Source organism: Styela clava, chromosome 12 (genome assembly GCF_964204865.1).
Source record: "Styela clava chromosome 12, kaStyClav1.hap1.2, whole genome shotgun sequence".
Lineage (NCBI taxonomy): Eukaryota > Metazoa > Chordata > Ascidiacea > Stolidobranchia > Styelidae > Styela > Styela clava.
Window position 1 is genome coordinate 9,265,387 of NC_135261.1, and position 10,004 is coordinate 9,275,390.

The 10,004-nt window shown below is 36.0% G+C and overlaps 1 pseudogene; it reads left to right on the forward strand.

Moving 5' to 3' along the window:
• The first annotated feature begins 2,788 nt into the window (after positions 1-2,788).
• Positions 2,789-4,065, forward strand: LOC120330171 (14-3-3 protein epsilon pseudogene; annotated as a pseudogene).
• The last annotated feature ends 5,939 nt before the right edge of the window (positions 4,066-10,004 follow it).

The following is a 10,004-nucleotide window of genomic DNA, read 5'->3' on the forward strand; positions in this document are numbered from 1 at the left end:
CTTGTATAATATAATTTGTATTGCATATTTTGGTATTCTTAACTTATCTGTTTACTGGCAACAGTAATTTAGCTGCTGAGTCATACATACTGTTTTTTTATATGATTCACGTTTTGTTGGTAATTTATCATTTCATTGATGTCTTACTACTTACTGAATACAGCGCAAAACACGGCAACAGCGCAGAACAGAGGGAAGCAGGGTGGAACTGAGAAAAGAAACGTAGAACAGAGGAAAACAGCGATGTATTCTTTTTCTGCGTCTGTTTTACATTTATGAATATTTTGCGTCTGTTATATATTGTCCACCACATGTAAATTGTTTTTCGCTTTGAGAATATATAATTACAGTTACAAATTGCACTGCTTTCTCTTTACATCTGTTTTGCGCTGTATTTTTATAAATTTCATATTTGTTCCGAGCAATCCATATGGCGAGAGAGATTCTATTCCACAAACAACATACCCACTAACGCACATATACAATGCTAAATCTAAATGCAATAATTTCGGATAATATTGTTTTATGTGGGTCTGTAAAATCGACGGAGATCATTGAGCCTCTAGAAAACTATGAATATCATTTTATTGAATTATTAGACAACAATCATAGTAACACAGATTCAGTGTCAAAAATAGTTAAAAACATCATTCAGGTTAAAGTATCCAATACATATCGATCATAGCGGGAAAACCATCTATTATGAACTGTATTATATGAAAGCTGATACGGTGTTTCTGTTTCGCGCTGTATTCTTGTATTCTTCTGTTTTGCGCTGTATTATTCTATTTCGTCAGGTTCCCCTCAGTTTTGCGCTGTTTTTCCTCCGCTCCCACTGTTTCCCTCTGTTCTGCGCTGCTTGCCTCTTTTTCGCGCTGTATTCTTCTGTTCTGCTCCTCCAACCTCATCTGTTTCGCGCTCTTTGCGGTGTTTCGCGCTGTATTTAGTAAGTAGTAACTAAGAAGACCCTTTCATTGTGTACTGCTTTACGGTGCTGCTAGCGTTTAAGTTGATTAAAGCCTACTGTCCGTGAATGAAATTGTTTTAGGGTTTTCCTACACGATTGAGCATACACCAAGATCTGAATAGTTTGTTCTGAGATAAAGCCCTGCTTTTTCAAGCTCGAAGAGAAACCCCTTTTAAAGCAATGCAGCCATGGGAGCGACTGAGTGTTGACTTTAAAGGGCCATTGAAGGGTCCCATACCTTATTCATTGGTTGTTATAGATGAAATGAGTTGGTTTTCATTTGTATTCCCCTGTGCGCACTACTTTAGAGTCTTTATTTAAATCGTTCTGCTTGTTTGGTTTTCCAAATTTTGTGCATTCTGGCAAGGAAGGATTTTTTTTCTTCCCATGAATTCAAGTCATTTTTGCATATTAGTGGAGTTGGTACGAGACGAACAACTGTAGTAATAATTTATATTGCATTTTTTTTTTATTCTCAGCTTATCTGTTTACTGGCAACAGTAATGTATATGATGAGTCATACTTTGCTGTTTTTATCTGAGTCATGTTTTGTTGGTGCTTGATAATTTTTAAGGTGCTGCTAATGTTTAAGTTAATTAAAGCCTAGTATTTATGGATGGACTTGTTTGTAAAGTAATAAACTGAACTTAATTTACCACATTGAATATAATAATAACTTCAAATTGCCGACTCATTTCTTTATCTTATTTATATTTTATATGTTCAATCTTATTTGCTTTCACCTATGGTACAATAATATGCCATGATGGACTTGTATAAAGCATATACACAAGGGTAATGAACTTTATCGGTCCTATCATGTTTATATAGGTGTTGCCAGATTATATCTTGTTTTTTTTCGTATTCGTAATTTTACAAATCGAAATTGTTGTTCCAACACTGACTCCGCTCTATCGCAATGCTGCCACTCATATTTTGTCAGGATATCACCATTATGGAAAGATTGATGAATATACTTTAAAAGATGATTGAATATACTTTCTACTAAATATTTCACATCATGTTCTGCAGAAAAGTCTCATCGGTTTCCGTCGTTATTTTTAGAATAAATGAAAAGGTACAAGGCGAGCACGACTGATTTCGTTTAAATTCATTTCACTGACGATATGATTTCAAAGTCAACCAATAAATAATATGTGCCGTAAGTTGAGATGAGATTTACAGTGTCTGAAATGCGTCTCGTAAAACAAAGCTGTTTTCCGTTTTATTTTAGTATTTTATATTAACGCTTTCCAATGTGGAAAAATTGACTTGCGAGTTGACTTGCACGTCCTTAGTGGATTCACAATTTACCTACATGAACAAAAAAGGAATTATCATACCACCACTTTAAAGGTGTTCACAGCCTAAATAACACGCCACACTTACGAAAACAATCAGCAAAATGCAAAAGCATGCGTTATTTGCGACTTCGACTCAGTACCCCAATTAGGCTGCGCCACTGACGATGGCTATGTCAGCTGGAGCCCAACTCCGGCATAAAAAAAATGAAGCTCCGGAGCTAGAGCCAATGTTTGAATACACTGACTCTCGAACTGAAGCCAACATGATTTCAAACCAGCCCCCATCCCTGGTATAAAATATCGAAATGTAGTTTTGGATGTGGGAGTCATTCAAAAAATTTACACACTTCGTTATGCATCTACCCTCTCTGCCCCAGTTCTGGTGCCACTTTTTTGCAGCAGACATAATGGCAACACGTCCCTATTCAGTAGGCCTATCTATTAATAAGCTTTCTTTGCCATGTTTGACAGTACTTACAGACTTAGCAAGAGCTTTTTGAATTTTTTTATTGTTAACATGTCTAGGAGAGAAGAGCTAGTTTGTTATGCAAAGTTGGCAGAGCAAGTCGAACGATATGATGAAATGGTGCAGTACATGGACAAGGTGTCCAAAATGGGAGAAAATCTCAATGCAGACGAGCGAAACTTGCTGTCAGTTGCATACAAAAATGTAATAGGTGCAAAGCGTTCTTCGTGGAGAGTACTAAGTGACATGGAATCCAGGGACGATAGTAAAAAGAAGAAAGTTTTTGTGAATGCATACAAGAGACGAGTCGAAGACGAGCTGAAACAACTTTGTACAAACATAATCACTCTACTTGTTGAACATCTTATCTGCAAAGTTGATGCAGAAAACGCAGAAGCAAAAGTATTTTACTACAAGATGAAAGGTGATTATAATCGTTACCTAGCAGAAGTCCAGGTTGGCAAGGACCAGACAGATGCTGCGGAAGCGTGTTTAATTGCTTATAAAGAAGCAAACGAAGCAGGTAGCGAGCTTCCGTCAACTCATCCAATCAAATTAGGACTTGCTCTCAACTTCTCAAATTTTTTTTCAGTCGGTTTCATCATACAAATGTCATATTTCATGCGGTTCTGTTACAAAAAGTCATGTAATGCTGACCGGTTCGCTTATCTCATAAAATTCCATGATACGGTTCTATAGAACCGGTGCGAACTGGCTGAATCCCACTACTGGAACTATGTAACATTTACAAAAACTCATCACACTACTCATCACTATTGTAAATTAATGGCTGTTTAGATATAAGGTTATGATATTGTATACCCATTATTGAAGATGTGAACTATTACTATAGAAAAAATTTATGTAATCTATTTCTGTATTTATAGCAGGATTTTCAACTTTTTGTGATGTGGAGTATTTATTTGAAAATGATAATAAGAGGTTAATTTCGAATTTCTCAATCTTTCCTAAGGTATTGTTTTGTCCAATCAATGCTACCATATTCACTGTACAAAAACTTCTCACCCTGCAGTGGTTCTCAACCTTTCACTGACCGCGTACCACTTTACTGTTTTTTACTCTGGCCGCCGCGTACCACCGACAAAGCTCCTTTCATGCTTATTCTGAGAGTGTTTTGATGTGTTGGTGCATATAAAATGGTTTACGTGTTTTAAACCATCATTTTTATTAAAATTAATCAACCATATGTGCCGTTTGCAGGTACAGATATAGCCAGGCCTGCCATAACGTCCTTATTTCTAAGATTTGTCCTTATTTCGCCATGTGTCCTTATATTCTTGGTAGGGGTTCTAATATCAGGCACTTAGATTTGTCAAATCGAAAGATTGATTGGCTAGAAATGATGTTTTACAATCTCATTGATCGCTGCGTGCATCATTACGTAATAACAGCAAATTAATTGACACAGTGACAAAACAATAGCACCAAAATCACTGCGTGTAACCTGAATCAAAATACAACTTAAAAGTGAGATGGAACAGATTGTTTCTAATAATAAAGAACTTCTGGAGCAAATCCTTCGCAAAGTATGATTAGACACGGATTGCACTAGCATGAATACATTTTGTTTATTACATTTCGTTCTTTGTTATTCTAATATTATGTCTCCCTGATGTCCTTATTTTTGGGTTCATGTCGAAGGCAGCCCTGGATATAACTAAGTTTATCTTTGTCCATCACAGCATTTGCAAGATTCAATTTCGATTACTGCAACTAAAGTAAAGCTCCGCGGAAGACACAATGACAATTAAGTTGATTAATTCACAATTATTTTCTTGAAATACAACTGAAAAATATCACTCAAAACTACAAAAACGAGGCAATGTTTGCAACCATGCTTGAATATCTGTTTGAGCGACAAAAGTGTCTGATCGGCTGGGTGCAAAAATTGTAATTGTTACGAGTTGCGTCATTACTTATCGATCTTAAGATCGGTAAGTATGTTGATAGATATTTGTCTGTTTGTTTGTCTGTTAGATACACGCGATATCTCACGAAAGCGAGGATGAATCCGCTACAAAATTTGCATATGCATTCATCATATCTCGAATCAGAAGCCTATTGATTTTGGATGAATTATGTCCTCTAATTAGCGTGTTATTAATTAATTAGTGATGGGACACAAGGTGTCACTATGGAGTAAGAGCGCTGTTTTGGGGATCCCCTAACTTTCGATCGATAAGACTTCGGTCTCTGACCTATATTCTCGTTATTGACTTATTGCTGATTGGTTATAGTTGCTGAAATAAACAAGGAAACTGATGCTTGGGGAAACTTTCATAATCGCTGTTCAGCGAATACATACAGTAAGGAAGATAAAGCGTCGTCGGCATATTTTAAGCCAACTGAAAGGTTAATTGTTGCAGTAATTAAAATCTGCTCGCGAACCACTTGAAAAGCTCCGGCGTACCACGAGTGGTACGCGTACCACAGGTTGAGAACCACTGGGTAACGTTATAAGCGCTCGTGTGACGCGTGTGACGTCACACCAGCCATTTTGTGTCCAGAGTTTTATCGCTGTATGATCCTAAAACCTGCGATCGTTAAACAGCTGAATAAAAAAAACGATGCCCAATAACTCAGACCAAACTTTTGCAACGGCAAAACGAATAAACATTCTTCGGGAAATTAATTATCCGCAGATGTTTCTCGGATAACTCGGCTTGGCGGTATGGTCAGCATATACAAAGTTAAGGTTATAGTCATCCAACTTCACTCGATAAATCAACACCCAATAAGATTAAAATATTAAACAAAAAGACACACATTTTATTATAAAATTCCTGATATAAGTATCGCTACTTGCACAGAACCTATTTTAACAAACTGACAGAACTACAATACAAATTATACTACAGAAACTTGCACTAACATTGCGGTACATGTCATGATATTAAAATATGCGTATCGCAAATTTTCAACAAGGTGTACATTGCCAAAATATTATTAAAAAAATATATTACATGCTGTCATAGGCTTGCACGTAATTGACAAAAATCAATTCCGTAATTACGGCCAAATCGATTACGTAATGACCCCGTAATTGCGATATTTTTTCACACATTTTATCCTATCATAACAACCAATTGAATCCACTTCATTTTCGATTGGGACATTGAGTTTGGGTTTTCATATTCCTGGCAGAACTACACCTCGGCGACAGATGTTAAGACAAGAGTGAATTCAAATTAATTTAATTCTGATTTTTATCTTTTGTGCTAGCTTTGATTTCCTTTATCACCTTCGCAAATTAACCGTCCCAATTTTATGCGATCAATTTTATCATTACCGACACTGGTATACGGATATTTATGAAACGATAGTTGACTTTTTTAAAATCGTATTAAAAAAAATGTCGGGTTTCCAATTTATCAATGCCACGGCGAGCGTATTCTCTCGTTTGATTATACCTGCGCTAGCCACGCGACGAAGACTTGTTATTGCACCGTTTTTAACATTATTCGACTTAACTACCTAGTCAGCATTGATGCCGACTTATTGACGTTATTCCGATTACCATGCTTCATTTTACATTAAATCATTTCGCGGCCTAAATGTTGTAACATTATTTGCAACAAATTTAGATCAAATATTAATTATTTGTTCATAATTTAAATACCGTACTTATATGGCATGGCAATTCCGAAAATACAAAGTTATATCGCAAAAATATGCATATTGTGACATTTATTTTGCACTCACGAAAAAATTAACTTATTTTTCTAACTCAAGTCGACGATCCTATTGGCCAAGATTGACACAAATTTGGTCGAGTGTCGGTGGTATTCAAGAATCAAAATAAGTTGCCGCATTTGGTAAAGACAGTTAATCTTATTTGGCCGAAATATTGCGAGGCATTGTGGAAAATATATTGAGCAAGGACAAGTCCGAAATGATATAAAACCGGTAACAGAACATCAAGGTTTTGTAATTGAAAATGGTTCTCGCACAGAATAAACACACTGGCTAATACTTGATATTTGATAGTAGTTAAATTGAGAATATTGAACTGTTAAAAACAAAAATACGATCGTCGAAATTCTTAAATCTCGTTGCCTTGGTTAAATATAATCCAATGATCAGGACATTTTCAATTAAATACTGCACAAAAATAGGTATACATTAAACATTTAGGCTACAATTTAGCTTTTTTTTTTAAATTTTAATCATGCATTGTGGTGGAGAAATCCCACTATTTAATTAGGGTAACTATAAAAATAGAATAGGATTCTGTATTCGATTTAAGTATTCTAAAACAGTGGTTCCCAACCGCCGGTCCGCGGACAGTCAACGGTCCGCAAAGGATTTTTTCCGGATCCCGGGAAAACCCGTCATATTGTTGTTTCTCTGCCGTCTGAATCGCTTTACAGATGCCGAAAAGACGAAGCTGCGTTGGTTCATTACGCAATTTCTCTTCCGTCGTCATGTTGCTGTTTGATAAGCGCGACATTAATTATCACGGTGACGTATTGGCAAGAGAGAGAAAAGTGAGAAAAACGGCTGCAAATACCGAAGCTCTAACTTCTTCTACTTTTTAAATTTTCACTTTTACATTTTGTACAATCGACGGAATTGACTGCTTTGAAGAGAGCTCGTTTCAATCGCGAAAGCGCTCGACCAATAATTACGACTTTACGTAATTCGTAACTTCCCTTCCGTAACTCGAAATAATTCCGTAATTCCGTAAATCTGTAAATTACGTGCAAGCCTTAATGCATGGAATGAAGGATAACGGCGTATATCAAGTTTACAAGAACATCTAATAATCTGGAGTGTATAAAATACTATATTATCTATTAGACTTGAGCTCTTGCCGCAGGTCTACCATCATACCGTTTTTTAATAATTTTATTTGTCTCCTCTTTTGCGTGAATATTAAACCTTAAATTGAGAAAACGTTTCAAAATTTTAAAAGCGATATTGTGGCAAGATGGGAAACTATATTTCAAGCCACATTATCAGTCAGTAAAGTAACAGGCGAACATATATTATGAACGGCATTAATATTGGCGCGAAATATTGTTTATACTTCGCGCAAAAATACGATTGCTTTTTTGGATGGGTGGCATAAATATTGGGTAAAACTATAAATTTTCAAATATCTATCATGTGTGTAAGACCTAAAAAGAGTTAGTAACGATTGTGGGCATTCATCGGGATTGACACTTTTCATAGAAACAGACAAACAATTCGAACCCCGTGTCTTTATAGGGTTCCCCCGGAAACATCAAGGCTAATTTTTCACTGTTGGGTATCGATAAAATTACAATTAAGTTTTATCAACGAGAACGTAGAAGATATGATGACGTCGCTAGATCACCTATTGAATATTTTACATTTTCCCACGCAAAAGAATTGAAATACCTTGCCAATGATAAGTTGATAAGAGCTGCAACACCAGTCGCGGCGGCTGGTTTTTAAATTTTGTATCTTATAATGTACATGCTTCGATGAAATTCATTAGGCCGCACAATGTGCTAGCCATGAGATCGTTTACATTCTATAATTTTTGGAGCAACCGTTGCAACAGCTTGTTAAATTAAGAAACATTTTTCCGAAAAAATTCATTTCATCAGCTTCTGGAATGATTAATGAAAAACGCAGGCTTTAAACTTTCGGCATGGTGTGGACAGGATCATAATAGCAGTTCAAATAGTATCTGGTATAAACGTATACATTAGTTTGATGACGTTTCACACTTGCGAAGGAAAGCGAATACGAATTTTTCATACGGAACGTTGCTACGTAATTGCGTTGTTGTTTAACGCTTTCACGCTTTTCAATTTTGCCGATTTTTGTATGATAATCGCGACATTATATCTCCATCTCATAATTATAATTATTCTCCTAGATTTGTTTCAAACAATATAAAACTTATCTGCATATAATTTAAGGTTCGTGAGATATGAGGTTTCAAAGTTGCATAATTCACACGGGATGATAAGATAGCTATCGCAACTTCCACGAAACCACACGATACCAGCATGATTCCACGAGGAAAATAGCAAAAGAAAAATAATGAAATTACCCGAATAAAATGCAAAACAGTAAAAAAACTTCAAACAAATTGACGAACGAGACCTTCTGACGAAGCTAAAACAAACAGACGCTGCCGCGTTCCCCCGATTCGCTGGACACAAAAGGACGTCCGATGTGCTCTCGGTGTCACCACTTGTTTTATAGTCACTTTGCATACAGCCAGGGTTGCCATATTGGCTTCTTTAACGCCAAATTTGCCATTTTTGGCTTTTTTTAAACGCGTTTGGCGTCAGAATTTCCGTTTGGCTCTTTGGCGTTTTTTTGGCTTTTTTCATGTCTATTCTAGTGTCTATTATTAAAATCATATGAAATACAATATTTAGTGTGTAACAACTGAACAATAGCCTATTACCTGTACTTAGCTACTTAACATTAGGATTTCCTGGAGCATCGATTTCCTTGTTAGTTACATTAAATTAACTCTTACCCATACCCAATAAGAAATAAGTGCAGTTTCTGCAGCTGCTCAGACAGATGTTCAGGCAGGGTTGTAAACATTGCCTCGTTTTTATAGTTTTGCGTGTTATTTGTCAGTTTACGTTCTGTTTCCAAAAAATAGTTGTATAACTCAATTTTCATTATGCCTGATATGGTTTATGTGAGCTTTCAGCTTTAGTTTAATTCTGCAATTGCAATAACGATGTGATTAACTACGCTAAAATTACTGAATTAGATATCAGTGGTCCACCTGTGAGCGGCAGGGGGTTAGATAATTTAATAATAAAATTGATGGTTTATAAATTTTAAAAGTGAAAAAATTTTCAATAGTAAAGTACGATATAGGGAGAATTTTTTAAGATGTATCACAAGTTTAAGTAGAAACATATTGTAGGTATATTACATACTGACAGACTGAAGCGGCACCCTGTATTGTATATATTGAATGGTAAAATAATGCTGCCCGCTTGATATTTATTTTACTTTCTATAGTTCAATTTGTGTGCCTCACTGAATGAACTGATGGCTCTACATCATCATCAGTACGTTGTCAAGGGCTTAAAATCTGGAAAATCATGGGGCTTTTGTACTTAGTAAAATTGTTGGCTTTTTCTGGCTTTTTTATGTCTTGATTTGGCTTTTTTTGATCGCTGGGGTCTGGCAACCCTGCATACAGCAGTACAGTACCTAGGGGATGCAAAGACAGTAGGATATGGAAGTAATTGATAAATGTATCTGGATTCTCTAATATCCTTACCTTGTGTATTAT